The sequence below is a fragment of the Alnus glutinosa genome, chromosome 8, assembly GCF_958979055.1.
Source record: "Alnus glutinosa chromosome 8, dhAlnGlut1.1, whole genome shotgun sequence".
Classification (NCBI taxonomy): Eukaryota; Viridiplantae; Streptophyta; class Magnoliopsida; order Fagales; family Betulaceae; genus Alnus; species Alnus glutinosa.
This window is the reverse complement of record NC_084893.1, coordinates 9,328,031-9,347,519: the sequence shown is the minus strand read 5'-3', so window position 1 is coordinate 9,347,519 and position 19,489 is coordinate 9,328,031. Positions and strand designations below refer to the sequence as shown.

General features: G+C 40.2%; 1 non-coding gene across 1 annotated transcript; it reads left to right on the top strand.

Annotated features, from left to right (window-relative positions):
• The first annotated feature begins 7,961 nt into the window (after nt 1-7,961).
• Nucleotides 7,962-8,068, top strand: LOC133876577 (small nucleolar RNA R71). The gene has a single exon (XR_009901571.1). It is a non-coding gene; the product is annotated as a small nucleolar RNA R71 (small nucleolar RNA).
• The last annotated feature ends 11,421 nt before the right edge of the window (nt 8,069-19,489 follow it).

Genomic DNA, 19,489 nt, shown 5'->3' with positions numbered 1-19,489 from the left:
AGCCTTATATGGAAATTACTTGCAGCGGATGTGCGACCGTCCGAACGACAGTGTCTCACCGTCCGGACGCGGCTCTCAAACAGGAAAGATTTTCAGCAAAATTCTCAGAAAATCCTGTTTCACAGTTGTCCGTCTAGACGACCCAGGTTCACCGTCCGGACGGCGTCCGTACATATTACAGCAGTCGCCCATTCTGCACCTCAGCCTATAAATAGAGGCCCCTGGTGTTGTGCAAATATCTACCTAAATAAATAGGCAAATACTTGTACGTTTTACTCGCAAGTGCACAAGATCAAAACAATAGTATAGCAGGGAAATACGAGATCATTCCCACGAGGATTGGTATAAATTGTCTTTAAAGAGAAATTCCTAAAAGCGATATGATGAATAAGACAGGATAAAAGATTGAATTAAAAATACTATGAAGAAAAGGTAGGGCTTCGATATCCACCGCTAATCATACTCAAATAAGATTCGCAATATGCACAATACTACAATCATAACATGATGCTTAATGCTTACCAGCCACAAGAGAATGGTATCTTCTCCTAAAGCTATCGATTTCCCTAAACAACGAGTTAGGCATGGTATCTACTCTAACTCTTTTCTTCCTTAAAGGATTTAGCATGGTATCTACTAAGTTGTTCTTCAAGAAAGCATAAATCTATGGAAATCGGTAAACACACTCAGATTGGAATATGGTATCTATTCTAGTTGTCTTTATGTTGATTAATCCAAGAACCTGTGTCGGGGTTCTTCCGTTACTCTATTATGCCCAGGACTCGGTCATCCAAATTGACATAAATAACAAATCCATACCACAAGAATATGCTAGCTAAACATAAACATGCGAGGAATTCAAGAAACTAGAATTAATCAAGTTAAGCATCAATATATAAATTGTAGCAAGGCAAATTGAAAAACTTAAAAAGACATGATTAGGGCTTCAATCGAGCCCTAACTAAAGTATTAGTTACACATAATTTGGATGGAAATCATCCTCATAAGAAATAAATAAAGGAAAAGAAAGAAAATAAAAACTATAAAAAACCTCCTTCTTAATGTAGCCTTTGATTCTTCCTCCAAGTTTGTGTCTTTCTTCAAAGGCTAGAGGCCTATTTATAGGGATTAGAGAAGCTTTAGAAGCTCTAGAATTCCTATTACAATTCTAAGTAGGTTTTCTAGTCCAAAAAGAATAATTACAAGTCTTCTCCTTTTTCTGAAATTTCTATCCAAGTAGGAAAAGGATTCCAAAATTCGTACAGATTTGCGGTCTTTTATTGCGGGGCGATTTTGGCATGGAAAACGTCCGAATTAGGAAAAACCTAGTTCTGATATATTTGTTGCATTTATTATTAGCTTTCCAACGCCATCATTCTGGATTACTGAGCCGAAAGTTATGATTAAATTACTGAGACATGCTCATTCTGGATTCTTTCCAAAGATAACGAATTTTTGCCAACTTCTCTTTCCTTAAATTCAAAATTGATTTGGAGTTTGAATCTATCCAAAAGTGAGTTTGCTGACTTCATTATAATCTTGGAATTTGATCGGTTTTTCTTCTAAAACCTGTAAAATATAAAAAAACACAAAAACAACACAAAACATCAAATTATAACAAAACTAAGAGCATAACATATGTAAATTAAGGGGCTTGAATGTGTAACATTCAGTACTTATCACACCCCCAAACTTACATGTTGCTAGTCCCTTAGCAATGCAGAATTGAAAAAAAATGAAAACTAAAACAATAACTACTCTACCTCCTCTGTCGCGGGAAACACGATTGCATTTAGCGTATGCAATAAGCCTTTTAAACCCCTAGGACTCCCTAGTGGACGAGTGAAGTCTCGTAAGGGTTTGCCATGAATGATACCCACAAACATTATGCCAAAATTCATGTTTAATCCAAAGAGTTAAGTGTCACCAAAATTATGATTCTCATTCATTAGCAAGCTTAGAAAGATAAACTCCTTCTTCAATATAAAATAGAATTCCAAAGTCTAACCACTTACAGATGACAAGCTCAGGCATCATAAGTTCAATTCAGTGTAAGGTGAACTAACACATAATCATGTGGCTTCAAATTAATTCCAATGTGCAATGATTCAATATCTCAAAATTCACTGGGATCCCCATCAAATTGAATAACCAAGGCATAATAGCAAGAGCTTTATTTATTTATTTATTTATTATTATTATTTATTTATTATTTTTAATTTTTTTCAGACTGTGTAATGCTTAGTTCTCTTAAGCTTTCTAATTGACCCATGTAACGAGTGTTAGGCTAATGCTCCCAAACCAGATGGTTTTAAGGCATTAAGTGTTGAAACACCCTTAAGAGCTTACTAACTCGAGTAAAAAAGGCTACAGAACTAAACTAGTCATGACTTTAACCAATCTGAATTTCTCACTTTTTGACGTGAACATTCACTGCTTAATGAGGCAAGAAGTCCAGTTACTCGGTGAAAGCTTCAAAAATGGTTATTATTATTATTATTATTATTATTATTATTATTATTATAAATATGCCAAGGTATCCATTTAACAAGTCACCCAGCTTCACTTAAGACATTGAAAAATACACAATTAGGTTCATATATCATACCTCAAAAATTATATGCTAATGTGCTTGTGATAGTTTAGATTGAAACAAATGAATCCTTAGATGCCAAAAGTAAGTAGTAGGACTTTAGCATCAATTTCAAATGATTATGTGTTCAACATTCTAAGCTCACCAATGAAATTTAAATCACAATTTTTAGATCAACCAAAGTCTTAAAAATAACATGAACGTGCAATTTCATTTTTTTTTTTTTTTAAAAGTGTGTGTGTGTCCCATACCCCCAAACTTAAATTACACATTGTCCTCAATGTGTAGATAGAATGGAAAGATCATACCCGGGAGATGAGAAAATTGGTTGGACTAGGTATGGCTCGTAGCACACCCCCAAACTTGAATGCAGAAACACTTTTCCTGAAAAACAAAACTAGGAAGGGAAAAAAAAAAAAAAATTATGACAAGATGGGTTGCCTCCCATGAGCGCTAAGTTTAACGTCTTCAGCCAGACAAAGGAAAACCAAAAAGAATAAACAAAAATCAAAACAAACAAAAAGTTTAAAGGATATGGCAGTGTCAGTGCATGATGTGGCCTTAGTATCACTGATCGAGGTAGATGCGCTCGAGCCTAGTCTGAATTTCGCTCGAGAGCAGGATAGGCAGTGTTCAGAACTGGATGTAATTCCAGATCTTCTTCTTGAGGCTGAAAGTCGGTCTCAAAGTAAGGTTTCACTCTATGCCCATTCACCATGAAAGTGTGATTTTTTTTCTTTGTTATGAACTTCTAGTGCTCCATGAGAGAAAACCTTAGTAACAGTGTAAGGGCCATACCACCGAGATTTAAGCTTACCTGGAAAAAGTCGTAATCTGGAATTGTATAGCAATACCTTTTGGCCTACATGAAACTCTTTTCGAACAAGTTTCTTGTCATGATATGCCTTAGTTCGTTCCTTGTAGATCCTTGCATTTTCATAGGCATCATGTCTCAATTCTTCAAGCTCAACCAGTTGCAATTTTCTCTTTTCACCTGCTTGCTTCATATTGAAATTGAGTTGCTTTATGGCCTAGTATACTCGATGCTCCAACTCCACAGGTAAATGGCAGGCCTTCCCAAAGACTAACCGATATGGTGACATACCAATTGGAGTCTTGTAAGCAGTTCGATAAGCCCATAGTGCATCATTTAAGCGCAAAGACCAATCCTTTCTGTTAGTGTTCACCGTCTTTTCTAGGATGCTCTTGATTTCTCTATTGCTAATCTCCACCTGTCCACTGGTCTGGGGATGATATGGAGTACCTACCTTATGTGTGATCCCGTACTTCTTTAGCAAAGAAGCAAAAGGGTGATTGTTAAAATGGCTTCCTCCATCACTAATGATCGCTCTTGGGGTCCCAAATCGAGTGAAAATATAATCCTGCAAGAACTTCACAACAACTCGATGATCATTAGTTTTAGAGGGGACAGCCTCGACCCATTTAGACACATAATCAACCCCCATTAGAATATATAAAAATCCACAGGAGTTAGGGAAAGGGCCCATGAAATCAATACCCCATACGTCAAAGAGTTCGACCTCTTGAATATTCTGTAATGGCATTTGATTTCGAGAAGAGATGTTCCCTGTTCTTTGGCATCTATCACAAGCACTGCAAAACCCAAAAGCATATTTAAATATAGTAGGCCAAAAGAAACCTGCTTGTAATACCTTCAGTGCTGTCTTCTTTGCTCCGAAGTGTCCTCCACAAGCAAGCTGATGGCAATGCTGTAAATTGCTGGTATGCTCTTCCTCGGGTACACATCTCCGAATGATTTGATCAGGACAGAATTTGAATAGATAAGGTTCATCCCAATGGTATTGTCTAGATATAGATATTAATCTCTTCCTTGCTTGACTAGACATACTTGGGGGAAAAACCTTTGTAGTGATGTAGTTCACAATGTCTGCATACCAAGGAGGGTGGACATTGACGGCAAATAATTGCTCGTCTGGAAATTGTTCGCCTAAGGGGAGCTCACTCCCTTCTTCTTCATGAAGCAACCTGGACAAATGATCTGCAACCACATTTTCACTTCCCTTTTTATCCCTTATTTCTAGATCAAATTCTTGCAGTAGTAAGACCCATCGAATCAATCTAGGTTTTGCATCCTTCTTTGCAAACAAGTATCTGATAGCAGCATGATCAGTGAAGATGATGACTTTATATCCAATCAGATATGATCTAAACTTTTCCAATGCAAAGATGACTGCTAACAGCTCTTTTTCAGTGGTGGAATAATTTAGCTGAGCATCATTTAAGGTTCTAGAAGCATAATAAATAGCATGAGGTACCTTATCAACTCGCTGGCCTAAAACAGCTCCCAAGGCAAAATCGCTAGCATCACACATAAGTTCGAATGGGAGGTTCCAATCTGGTGCCATCATGATTGGTGTAGATGTAAGTAGTTTTTTCAATAAATTGAAAGCATCCATGCACTCGTCAGTCCATACAAACTTTGCATCTTTGGCCAACAGTGCGCAGAGGGGTCTAGAAATCTTGGAGAAATCCTTGATGAATCTTCTATAAAATCCGGCATGCCCCAGAAAACTTCTTATACCCTTTACCGTCATAGGCGGAGGGACTTTGGAGATGATGTCAATCTTTGCCTTATCAACCTCAATACCTTTGCTAGAAATACCATGACCCAGCACGATGCCTTGTTGTACCATGAAATGGCACTTTTCCCAATTAAGCACTAGATTGCAGTCTTCACACCTTTTGAGAACAATCTGTAGATGATGGAGGCATTCATCAAAGTTAGAGCCAAAAACACTAAAATCATCCATAAATACCTCAATGAATTTTTCCACCATGTCTGAAAAAATGCTCATCATGCATCTTTGGAATGTAGCGGGTGCATTGCATATCCAAATGGCATCCTCCGGTAGGCAAATGTGCCAAAAGGACATGTGAATGTGGTTTTTTCTTGATCCTCCGGAGCTATGGCAATCTGATTGTACCCACTGTACCCATCCAAGAAACAATAGTAGTTGTGACCAGCTAACCTTTCTAACATTTGATCAATGAAAGGTAGAGGAAAGTGATCTTTTCGGGTCTCCTTGTTTAGCCTTCGATAGTCAATACATACCCTCCATCCGGTGGTAATTCTTGTAGGTACCAACTCATCTTCTTCATTCTTCACCACTGTAATTCCACTCTTTTTCGGCACTACTTGAACTGGACTTACCCATTTGCTATCTGAGATGGGATAGATAATGCCAACATCTAGCAATTTGAGAACTTCATCTCTAACCACCTGCTTCATGTGTGGGTTAAGTTGTCTTTGTGCGTCCCTGGTTGGCCTTGCTTCATCCTCAAGGAGAATTTTGTGCATGCATTTGGAGGGGCTTATGCCTTTAATGTCGACAATAGTCCATCCTATTGCAGTTTGATGATCTCTAAGAACCGTTAAAAGCTTCTCCTCTTCCCCGAAACTTAACTCTGCAGCAATTATTATTGGTAGTGTCTCATTGTCTCCCAGATAGGCATATTTCAAATGGGTCGGAAGCTGCTTCAACTCTAAAACTGGGGCCTGGACAATAGATGGAACAAGAGTAGTATTAGTTGGCTCAAGCATTTCAAAGGGAGGTGCATACTTACTTGAATGTGGTGGAGATGCATCAAGGAATTGCACGGCTTCAATGATGTCATTAGAAAAATCCTCAGAATCGGGCTCAATGTCTTGTATCTTGAAACTGTGAGTGAGAGTGGCCTCCAATGGATCAATATGATGGACCTGAAAAGCTTTCTCCACAAAAATTTGAACTTCACAAACATTAAAACAATCAAGATGATCCTGGGGTAATTTTAATGCATCAAAAACTTTGAACTCTATTTTCACCCCATTTACTTTCATACTTACAATGCCCTTTTTCACACAAATTTTTGTATCTGCAGTTCTCATAAAGGGTCTTCCCAAAATAATAGGTAAAGGCAATGGCATAGGAGATTCTTCCATATCAAGCACAATAAAATCAGCAGGTAAAATAAATTGATCTACCTTTACGATGACATCTTCCAAAATACCTCTCGGCCTTTTAATGCTTCTGTCTGCCAATTGTAAGGTGATTGAGGTTGGTTGGAGCTCCCCCAGACCCAATTTCCCATATATAGTGTATGGCAATAGATTGATACTTGCTCCCAAATCCAGTAATGCACGATCAAAAAGTTGGTCACCAATCCTACAAGGAATAGTGAAATTACCTGGATCTTTCAATTTTTGTGGCAACTTTCTCAATAGCACTGCACTGACCTCTTCTGTTAAAGCAACTTTTTCATGAGCCTGAAACTTCCTTTTATTAGTGCAGCAATCCTTTAAAAATTTAGCATAAGAGGGAATTTGCTTAATTGCATCTAGTAAATGAATATTGATTTCAACTTTTCTCAAAGTCTCAAAAATATCTAGGAGTTGCTTTTCTTTCTTTGGTTTTACTAACCTCTGAGGGAAGGGTGGTGCACTCACCTTCTCTTTTTCACTTACCTTGGAGGTTGTGGCTGCAGTTGGAGATGCTGGTATTGTCTCCTCAGTTCCCACCTTGTTATCAATGGTCTTCCCACTTCTGAGGGTTGATACAGCCTTGAGTTGCTCATGACCTCCTGGATTGGGTAGTGTTTGGGATGGAAATTCACCTCTCTTTCTCTTGCTCAGCTCTTTGGCCAATTGCCCCACTTGTGTTTCCAACCTTTGAATAGCTTGATTGGTCTGAGTATTGGTTTGCTGTTGTGAAGTTATAAATTGGCATAGAACACTGTCGAGGTCATTCTTCTTTGGTTCTGGATTCGGTTGGACTACTTGTGGTGGAGCTTGATAGTTATTTCCTTGCTGGAAATTTCTTTGCTGCCCTTGTGGATTCTGCACATTCTGATTGTAACTCCATGAAAAATTGGGGTGGTTTCGCCACCCTGCATTGAAGTGTTGGAGTATGGATTGTTCTTTGGAGGATAGTTATTCTGTCCCACATAGTTTGCTTGCTCTTGATCTGTAAAAGAAGACATGGGGCAAGTCTCAGTGGTGTGGTCAGAGTGAGAACATATGGCACATACCTCAATTTGAGCAATCTGTTGAATGGGAGAGATGTGATGAGTAGTCATGGCTTTTACTAGCATATCCAGTTTCCTCTCCATGGTAGCCATCTGAGTTTGAACGCCATTATTGACATTTACTTCATAGACGCCCTTTCCTTTGAGTCCTTGTCTTTCTCGGGATGAAAACTGTTGGGAGTTTTCGCTTAGAGTCTCAAAGAGTTCGATGGCCTCTTCGCTATTTTTCTCCATTAGCACGCCTCCACAAGCTGAATCTACAAGACTTTTGTTAGAATTATTTAAACCTTCATAAAAAGCTTGTACCTGATCGTCTTGAGATAGATTATGATGTGGGCATTTTAGAAGTAGATCATTGAAGTGCTCCCACGCCTCAAAGAATAGGTCTCCATCTTTTTGTTGGAAGGTTTGGATCTCCCTCCTCAATTGCCTAGTCCTTTGGGCTGGAAAGAACTTTTTCAAGAACTTTGTGGCCAACTCCTCCCAATTATGAATAGACCTTGCAGCCAAAGAGTTTAACCATAACTTAGCATTATCTTTCAAGGAAAACGGAAAAAGAATTAACCTGATTCCTTCCGCGTTTAAGCCATGGATGTTTTGTGTCTTGCAAAGATCAAAGAAGTCTCGAATATGAAGATAAGGATCCTCTGTAGGTGTGCCTCTGTAATGTGGAACCATGCTGAGCAGGTGGGGGGATAAATTGAAATTGCTTTGGACATTCGGCTGGAAAGCAATGCAAGAGGGCTGATCTAGATTCTGTGGTATGAAAGAACTCTTCATGGGCTTCCGCTCCGGTGGATTCTCTACAAGTTCTTCTGCCATCTCTTCCTCAACTTTGAATATATTTTCTGATTTTGAGGTGTCTCTTGGCTGTCGAATAGTGCGTTCGATCTCTGGATCGTATGGAATAACGTCTGAATTCTGAGATCGACGACCTTGCATAGACAGAAAATTCTGTATCCGTGGATAGCAGCTTCAGTACTGCTGTTTGGAAGAACTGTGCTCGAGCGTATATGGCTTGTGCGCTCGTCCACAATACCAAATTCGAAATTCTGCAGAAAAGAACTCAGAAACGGATAAGAATTTTTTTAATTTTTAATTTTAATTTTTTTAATTTTTTTTTTTAAATTTTTAATGAACATAAACAAAAATACGAAAAATAAAAGGAAAGACTTTTAAAACACAATTAACACAATCCCCGGCAACGGCGCCAAAAACTTGTTGTGCAAATATCTACCTAAATAAATAGGCAAATACTTGTACGTTTTACTCGCAAGTGCACAAGATCAAAACAATAGTATAGCAGGCAAATACGAGATCATTCCCACGAGGATTGGTATAAATTGTCTTTAAAGAGAAATTCCTAAAAGCGATATGATGAATAAGACAGGATAAAAGATTGAATTAAAAATACTATGAAGAAAAGGTAGGGCTTCGATATCCACTGCTAATCATACTCAAATAAGATTCGCAATATGCACAATACTACAATCATAACATGATGCTTAATGCTTATCAGCCACAAGGGAATGGTATCTTCTCCTAAAGCTATCGATTTCCCTAAATAACGAGTTAGGCATGGTATCTACTCTAACTCTTTTCTTCCTTAAAGGATTTAGCATGGTATCTACTAAGTTGTTCTTCAAGAAAGCATAAATCTATGGAAATCGGTAAACACACTCAGATTGGAATATGGTATCTATTCCAGTTGTCTTTATGTTGATTAATCCAAGAACCTGTGTCGGGGTTCTTCCGTTACTCTATTATGCCCAGGACTCGGTCATCCAAATTGACATAAATAACAAATCCATACCACAAGAATATGCTAGCTAAACATAAACATGCGAGGAATTCAAGAAACTAGAATTAATCAAGTTAAGCATCAATATATAAATTGTAGCAAGGCAAATTGAAAAACTTAAAAAGACATGATTAAGGCTTCAATCGAGCCCTAACTAAAGTATTAGTTACACATAATTTGGATGGAAATCATCCTTATAAGAAATTAATAAAGGAAAAGAAAGAAAATAAAAACTATAAAAAACCTCCTTCTTAATGTAGCCTTTGATTCTTCCTCCAAGTTTGTGTCTTTCTTCAAAGGCTAGAGGCCTATTTATAGGGATTAGAGAAGCTTTAGAAGTTCTAGAATTCCTATTACAATTCTAAGTAGGTTTTCTAGTCCAAAAAGAATAATTACAAGTCTTCTCATTTTTCTGAAATTTCTATCCAAGTAGGAAAAGGATTCCAAAATTAGTACAGATTTACGGTCTTTTATTGCGGGGCGATTTTGGCATAGAAAACGTCCGAATTAGGAAAAACCTATTTCTGACATATTTGTTGAATTTATTATTAGCTTTCCAACGCCATCAATTTTGTTGCAATCTGATACTTGAGCCGAAATTTATGATTAAATTACTGAGACATGCTCATTCTGGATTCTTTCCAAAGATAACGAATTTTTGCCAACTTCTCTTTCCTTAAATTCAAAATTGATTTGGAGTTTGAATCTATCCAAAAGTGAGTTTTCTGACTTCATTATAATCTTGGAATTTGATTGGTTTTTCTTCTAAAACCTGTAAAATATAAAAAAACACAAAAACAACACAAAACATCAAATTATAACAAAACTAAGAGCATAACATATGTAAATTAAGGGGCTTGAATGTGTAACATTCAGCACTTATCACCTGGGCATTGAGAACTGCAAGAATTTGGTATTGAATTCCACAAGTGCTCAGAGAAGTTATTTGGAGAGATTGTTCGAGCTGTTCAAGTTTCCTCTGAAGCCATTGCAAGTGTGCTGTTGCTGCGCTATAAATTGAAGTCTATCTTAGGGGTTGGCCCTAAGGTAAAGGATTCCATTGAAGATCCCTTCAGGTAGGATACCTGGTTGGGAGACCTTCGTGTTGGGTTACACGTTAGAGAGCAAGGTACAACCACTGCATCGGGTATATGTGAGTGTTACTATCTTGTATCTAGTCTTGTCTTCTGAATAGTGGAATTCCTGGATTTGGCTGCCCCGGAGTGGTTTTTCTCTTGATTAAGTTTCCACTTCGTTAACAAAAATCCTTGTGTCATTTATTTTCTGCTGTGCTTATTTTTGTTAACACTTGTGCACACAATTGCTATTTACTTTTAGAAGTCAATTTCAATTTTCAATTGGTATCAGAGCAGGTACACTCTGTTTAGGATTTATTTCCTGAGTGTGATCCTCATCTCTTGTGACTTCTATTTTTTTATTACACCTCTTATCATGGATTTCTCTCAGTTATCTGAAGAAAATCATGATATTGAGCTCTCTAAAGTTTTTGCTAATATAGATAAAATTGTTTCTCTAAAAGAGCTCAAAAAGGTGAAGCAAGAAAAAGAGTCTTTGATTGTTCAGTTATCTGAATCACATGCTTTGATTGACTCTTCGAAATCTGAGAATACCATGCTATTTAACATTATTGATACACTTGAGAATAAATTAAAAGAATCCGAGGATCTCTTGAAAAAATTCTCAAGTGATAATTTGAAAATCATGCTTTGTATTCATTCAGATATTTCTAACAAGCCTGCTTCAATTGTTGATGATATGAGTACTTCTACTTCACATGCTTTTGATTATGAAATAGATTCTATTGATATTAAGCATGTGATAGTAGATACAGCTTGTTTAGAAAATTCTTGCTTAACTAATCATGTGATGTCAAAATCCAAAGATACAGGTACACAAGCTCATGGTAAGTTTGTCCCTACTTGTCATAATTGTGGGAAGATTGGTCATATTAGGCCAAATTGTTATTTGTTGAAACCCCACAGGCCTTGGATTAAGCAGGATGCTCTGAGGAAAAGTGAAGTAGAAGATTCTTCCTCAGCAAAATATGTCCCTCCGCATAGGAGACATATAAAAGGTAAAGGCAATGTTTTTTGTAAGAATGCTAATCATAATTTTACAGAGAATACAAAGAAGCATTCAAACAAAAGAAGCTTGCCTACCTGTCATCACTGCGGCATCACAGGTCACATCCGATCCAAATGCCCACAACTCCAGAAGTTGAAGGTTCAGAGGAAGCTGCCAACTAGAGCTACATCAGGCACTCTACCTCCTACGGCGTTTCAGGCTCCACGGCATCAGCAGCAGTTTGTTCCTGCCTATTGAAAATTGAAATTTGAAATGACTTCTAATTTAAACAACAAGTGTGTGCATAAGTGTCAACAAAAATTAAAGCACAGCGGAAAGTAAATGATACACAAATTTTTGTTGACGAAGTGGAAACTCAGTTAAGAGAAAAACCAATCCAGCCAAACCCAGGAATTGCACTATTCAGAAAACATAGCTAGATACAAGACAGTAACACTCACATGTACCGATGCAGTGGTCGTACCTAGATCTCTGACGTGTAATCCAACACGAATGCTTCCCAACCAGGTTCACCTACCTGAAGGGGTCTTCAATGGAACTCCTTACCTTAGAGCTGACCTCTAAGATAGACTTCGGTTTACAACATAGCACACTTGTAAAACGGCTTCAGAGGGATTGATGACTTCTTTGAGCTCTAATGGAATTCACACCGAATTCTTGCAGTTCTCAGTGCCCAGGGGCCTCTATTTATAGGCTGGGGGCTCAAATGAGCGTCAGGCAAAATATACCTGGGCACCGTCCGGACAGTGGACATGGGCTGTCCGGACGGACAACTGTGCGACAAGATTTTCCAAAAATTTCGCTGAGAAATCTTTCTTGTTTAAGGACATCGTCCGGACGGGATGGCACATCGATCGGACGGTCGCACGTCTGCTGCAAGTAATTTCCTTATAAGGCTCTCGAGCGTCCGGACCATGGGGGATAAGCGTCCGGAAGACTATTCTTCAACACGCAATTTCCATATCGGTAATGTGCGCGTCCGGACCATGATAGGCAGTCGTCCGGACGGTTGAAGTCGAATTGGCAATTTCCTTCTTTGATGCACACGCATCCGGACCACAGCTGTCAGACGTCCGGACGGTCATATTTGAATTACGATTCTTGCCTTACGGAGACGCGTGTCTAGATGGGATACCACATTGTCCGGACGGTTGATTGATCTTCCCTTTCTTGGAACTTGGAAAGAAATCAGAAACTGATCAAGTACTGGGAGGCGTCTGGACATGCTGCTGAAACGTCCGGACGGATGCAAGCTGGCACAGAAACTTCTCGATACAGCATGGGGTCCGGATCGAATGAACACTTCGTCCGGACGGATGATGCTGGTCTGTCTAGCGTTCGGACGGGATGACACGTCGTCCGGACGGATGGAACAATGGACAGATGGGCGTCCGGACGGGATGGCTCGATCGTCCGGACGGCTGACATGGAACTTGAATTCTTCTGACTTGCAGACTCTGAATAGTGGAATCCCTGTTTACAACATCTTTACACTTAAGTGATTTTGTCCAAGCACAGAATGAGACCAAAATACTAACAAACTCCCCCTTTGGCTATTCTAGGACAAAAAATACTTGACTGGTTTGGAAATACATTCCCGATCGAAAAATAAAAATTACTCCCCCTTTTTGTCACAAAGGGACAAAGGGTAAAACAGAGTAATAAAAACTATTTGTCATAAAAATTACTCCCCCTAACGGTCTCAGAAGGACCCGGGAAACAGAGTAATATATATCCAAAAAGTTTTAACAAAGCAGAAATTGTCTCAAAATAACAAAAGTCAATAAAAAGTCTACAAAACATAAGATGGAATCAAACATCCTCAGTCATGGGTAAAATCCCATCCGCAACATCCTCATCATCATTGCTGCTAGGATGATGATACTTCAGGCACTCCTGAAGGTCCAGCTGGTTTTGCTCCATGCGCCTGTCGATGGAGTGCACAGCTAACTGCATGGAACTCATAGACTGCTACATTTAGGACATAGACACCTGCATTCTACTCATCCCTCCCTGAAGTGCAGCAAGAGCCTCCATAATCTGAGCATAATTGACCTCTGGCTCAGATGGCGGCACAATATGTGAGGATGAAGCTATATCTGGAAAGCCGACTAGCATAGCAACAGGTGGGGGCACCTTATCATCGGAGTCATCTCTCCGCAGCTGCGCATTAGACTTCATAATGTCTGCTTGCTGATGGGCTACTTGATTTTCATCTTCGGTTCACCATTGACATTGATGCCCGACTGAAGAATAATCTGAGTAAGGAGGCAGCCAAAAGGGAGACCAGCAGTGCTCTCATCACGGGCCTATAATATAACCCCCAAAATGTGCTTGCATAGGCAGAAAGGCAAGCGTAGGTTGATTGCTTAGACAAACTGGGCCCGTTTCAGAATTAGATCACTGAGCTGGGCAACAGGCCAGATGTTCTGCTGAACGATCTTGGCCAGCATGCGGTGGGTGGATGATAGGTCACCAATCCGGATGGCAGTAGAGCGCTCCTCACCTTGGTGAACGGCACGGAAGAATTCCCTGAGATTATCCAGGGATGGAGGAAGCACCACCTCATTGTATGGGCTGGCTGAAATCTCGACCACTGGGACTCGGATGATGTGGCTGATGACCTGAGGATCAACAGTGATGAGATGGCCTGCAACTAAGGACTGAAGCACCACTCCACGATCATCATTCTAAACCACCTCCAGGTTGGCGTAGAACAGCTTGACTAATCTGGTGTATTCCTGACAAGCACAGCTATGGAGATATCCCTAGTTGTACGTCTGGATGATGGCAAGTATGTTGTCCAGCGGTGGCACCATGATATCAGCCCGAAGAACGTTCCGCTCAGCAATGACCAAGCGGTCCATAATTTTGGCCTGAATTGCAACCCTATCTTCCACAAGCCTCTGACGGACCCTGCGGGGTGGACTGCCGGCAGACATGATTCTGCAAAAGATCCAACAAGAATTTTCCAAAGAAAAATATTCCAAAAATATTCTTGTTAGGATAACAAAAATTTGGCAGAATAACAGTAGTAAAAAAAAACTTGTGAAAATAAATAGCAATATCACAATGAAGTCCATGGAAGTTCAACATGGCAGCAATATGCATCTCATATTAAAAAAATAACATTCTAACAGTTTAAAAAAAAAATTGAAGAAAAAAAGACTAGAAAATTACCTGAAATATGAGAGGAATATGCAAAAAACCAAAGAACTCAAAGACAAATAACTCACAAGTAGCCAAAAGTTCAGATTTTGTGGGATATGAAGGGAATGCGGTGTGCAGGGGTTTTTATAGCCACTGTGTGGTCCCCGTCCGGATTGTGGATTGATGACGTCCGGACGCTCGCTGCGTCGGAAAGGAGCAGACTGGTCGCGCGCGTCTGGACGATATAAAGAGACCATTCTGACGATGATGACAGCGCGCGTCCGGACTCCGTCAGGTCCTATCCGGACATGTGGGCTCCATCTCCGTCTGGACTCCAAGAGAGAGACGTCCGGACCACCAATCCGTCCGGATGTCAATGAAGACAGTCCGGACGCTCCACACTGAAACACCAGAAAAGCTGAGGAAAATTTACAGAGATCAAATTTCCTCAAGTCAGTGTTAGAACACGCATGTATAATCAACTGATAACACAATCAGAGAGCATCTCAAAAACTAAACAGAGATATAAATGAGAATTGAGATTTCATTTAGCACAAATAGTTATCCTGAAAATAGAAAATTCAAATAGGCAACTCAACTCATGCAATGCGTGTATGTGTGTGAAGACTGAACCCACAAGGTTTTTAAAAAATCATGACAAGAGCAACCTGATTTCCTAAAGAAGAGAGAGAATCCGTGACAGATTAGGCAAAAGTCAAACCTTACTTTTACTAGGGCCTAGCCATCCTCATCTGATACACTCCCCCTGAGATACAGCACCGAATTGTTTTACTTGTACCATGAAGGACAAGATAAATTTTTTACTTGCTCATAGAGGGCAAGGCATATTGCAGATTCAGTACAGAAGCAGTGAATAAACAATCTTAAAGCACAAAAATCATACAAATAACTGCTCAATTCTTATGGTGCTGCAAGCTAGAGGAAATGCCAGAATTTGTAGATCTTAGGTTCAACTAGCCTGTGGTCAATTTGACCATCTTATCACAAACCTCTTCTCTTATTCAGAAATTCTAGAAGCAAATAGTCAGAGAAGGAATGATGTACCTTTAAGGAGTCTCGGATAGTGCACTTTTTCATCGCATGAGGAAAGGAGCTATCCTACTTTTGCACAACCAGGAAAACTAACTTGGCCAAAATAATCATATACTCTCAAATGTATCTAAGCAAAGTAAATTAATGCTCACAGAATTGAGATATCAGGTAAGGATACATACAATATCTAATAAGCCAAGAAGAAAAAGTCCTGCAAATTCTCCCAATTTTTTTTATTTTTTATTTTATTTTATTATTATTATTAAAAACAAACAAAACATGCAATATGGAAATGACATCATATGCAAAGGTAAGACCACACCTGTAACTGCTCAAAGATGCCAGTACAGAAAAACAGTCGCTCGACCTGCTTTTTCTGTCTTCCCCAATAGATACCTGCAAAGTTCTGTCAAGAGAAACAGGGGGCACAACAAGCTAGTTCCTAGATTGCATAACAAGCACATAAATATAACATAAAAAGTGCAAGCAATCAAACCTGACGCCTTAGAATTAGGAACAAAATCCTAGGCATGAACACCTGAACCTGCTAGGTGCATCGGTTCCCTTTCCTGGGGTAACTGCCCTTCTCAGCCTAAGTTGCCTTCCAGTGGGTGGTTGCTGACAAGACTGCATCATCAACTCCATCATGTTTTGCATCCAGACAAGAGGCTCACTGGAGTATTGCTCTTGAGGCCTTCTCAAATGCTTGGGTTTGCTCTTGTAAGTGCCTCTGTAATTGGTTGGTACGAACCGCTGCTGAGGCCGCTGATGTTGAGGAGCATGAGACCAAGGGGCTTGATACTTATGCCTTGATACTTGTCCCCATGGTACTTGATAGGATGCTTGATGCCAAGGAGTCTGATGCTGAGCCGCAGGTCTGGCGTCATAATGAGCTTGTCTAGGCGCTTCTTTCTTGGCTTTGGCCTTTTGAGCTTTCAAGAGGGAGCACTGAGGCCGAACATGCCCACTGAGACCGCAGTGATGGCAAATAGGAGGTCTTCTGATGGAATGAGGCTGCTGAGTGCCTGGAACATCATCATTGACCTTTTCCTTCTGTTTATCTTCAACAACGGGAGGAAGCTTTGGGATGTAGGTTTCACAAATACAGTCTTTGAGGAAGAAGGAACATCAGAAGAGGAAGCTATATACCCGAGACCAGTCTTGTCATTTGGACTCTTCTGGATGGACAACATACAAGTCAACTTCTCATCAGTGACTCTCTCTAGCTAGAGCTGTGTCTCTAGTAGCTTTTCCTCTAGCTCTTGTACTTTGTGCAGCAATGAACTCTTCTCGGTCTGCAAACTGTTCAGATCATTCAGGTGCTGCTTTCGGCCTTCCCTCAGCTTCTCAAACTCTTTGTAGAGTGTCTTGTAGGCCTCCTTGAGCTCTTCCTCATTTTCACTATGCTCCAAGCAATATGAGTCTTCTTCTTCAACATGTGGGGCTACAAAGGCCAGAAATTTTTCAGACTCTGGAGCTTCTTCTTCTAACTCATCACTGAGAGTCACATTGTATGCCTTCCCCTTGCCCTTTTTGAGATTTCCACAATCCGCCTGGATATGCCCAAAGCCTGAGCATTCAAAACATCGGGGTCCTCTGGGATCTCTCTTTTCCTCTTCCTTTAGTTCAGCTTCTTTGAGAGGTTGTTTCATTTTATCAGAAAACTTCTTCTTGAACCGATCATCTTTCATCAGTCTTCTGAAATTTTTGGCTAACATAGCCATAGCTTTGTCTTCATCCTCAGATTCATCTTCAGATAAGGCTTCTACCTTCTTCTTGGAAGCCTTTAGGGCAATGGTCTTCAATTTCTTGACCAGGGGCAGAGATAGCTCATATGTTTGAAGAGATCCAACTAGCTCTTCAATCTTCATCTCTTCAAGATCCTTGCTTTCTTCGATCGTTGTTACCTTGATCCTGAAACGCTCGGGCAAAGATCTTAGAATTTTTCGGATGAGTTTTACATCCGAGATAGATTTCCCAAGACTCACCATGGAGTTTCTAAGGTCACTTATCTTGGAATAAAACTCTCCAAAAGTTTCTTCTTCCAACATCTTAATTTCTTCAAATCTTGAAGTCAACATTTGAAGTTTGGCAGATTTAACTAATTTCGTGCCTTCATATGTTGTTTCCAAGATTTTCCATGCTTCTTTGGCGAATTCAGAGGGAGAAAGTGCTTGGCACAGAGCATGGAGGGCTTTATCATTGGAAAGTTGGGCGTTTTTCAGAGGGATTATTTCAGGAGTTGTATCCTCTGGTTTAGTCCAACCAGATTCAACAATACTCCAACAGTTAATAGATTTTAAAAAGAATCGCATCCGAGCTTTCCAATAGCCATAGTTCGTACCATCAAAGGTAGGAATAGAATTAAGATTTTGAGACATATCAAGATATAAAAGTCAAATATAATAACACTCAAGAAATTAATCTTCTCAGAGTGTACCAAGCTCTGATACCAATTGAAAATAGAAATTTGAAATGACTTCTAATTTAAACAACAAGTGTGTGCATAAGTGTCAACAAAAATTAAAGCACAGCGGAAAGTAAATGACACACAGATTTTTGTTGACGAAGTGGAAACTCAATTAAGAGAAAAACCACTCCGGGGAAGCCAAACTCAGGAATTCCACTATTCAGAAGACATAGCTAGATACAAGACAGTAACACTCACATGTACCGATGCAGTGGTCGTACATTGATCTCTGACGTGTAACCCAATACGAACGCTTCCCAACCAGGTTCATCTACCTAAAGGGGTCTTCAATGAAACTCCTTACCTTAGAGCCGACCTCTAAGATAGACTTCGGTTTATAGCACAACACACTTGTAAAACGGCTTCAGAGGGATTGATGACTTCTCTAAGCTCTAATGGAATTCACACCGAATTCTTGCAGTTCTCAGTGCCCAGGGGCCTCTATTTATAGGCTGGGGGCTCAAATGAGCTTCAGGCAAAATATACCTGTGCACCGTCCGGAAGGTGGACATGGGCCGTCCGGACGGACAACTGTGCGACAAGATTTTCCAAAAATTTCGCGGAGAAATCTTTCCTGTTTAAGGACATTGTCCGGACGGGATGGCACATCATCTAGACGGTCGCACGTCCGCTGCAAGTAATTTCCTTATAAGGCTCTCGAGCGTTCGGACCATGGGGGATAAGCGTCCGGAAGACTATTCTTCAACACACAATTTCCATATCGGTAATGCGCGCGTCCGGACCATGATAGGCAGTCGTCCGGACGGTTGAAGTCGAATCGGCAATTTCCTTCTTTGATGCACGCGCGTCCGGACCACAGCTGTCAGACGTCCGGACGGTCATATCTGAATTACAATTCTTGCCTTACGGAGACGCGTGTCCGGACAGGATACCACATCGTCCGGACGATTGATTGATCTTCCTTTTCTTGGAACTTGGAAAGAAATCAGAAACTGATCGAGTACTGGGAGGCGTCCGAACATGCTGCTAAAACGTTCGGACGGATGCAAGGTGGCACAGAAACTTCTCGATACAGTATGGGGTCCGGACGGAATGAACACTTTGTCCGGACGGATGATGCTGGTCTGTCTAGCGTCCGGATGGGATGGCATGTCGTCCGGACGGATGGAACAATGGACAGATGGGCGTCCGGACGGGATGGCTCGATCGTCCAGACGGCTGACATGGAACTTGAATTCTTCTGACTTGCAGACTCTAAATAGTGGAATCCCTGTTTACAGCATCTTTAAACTTAAGTGATTTTGTCCAA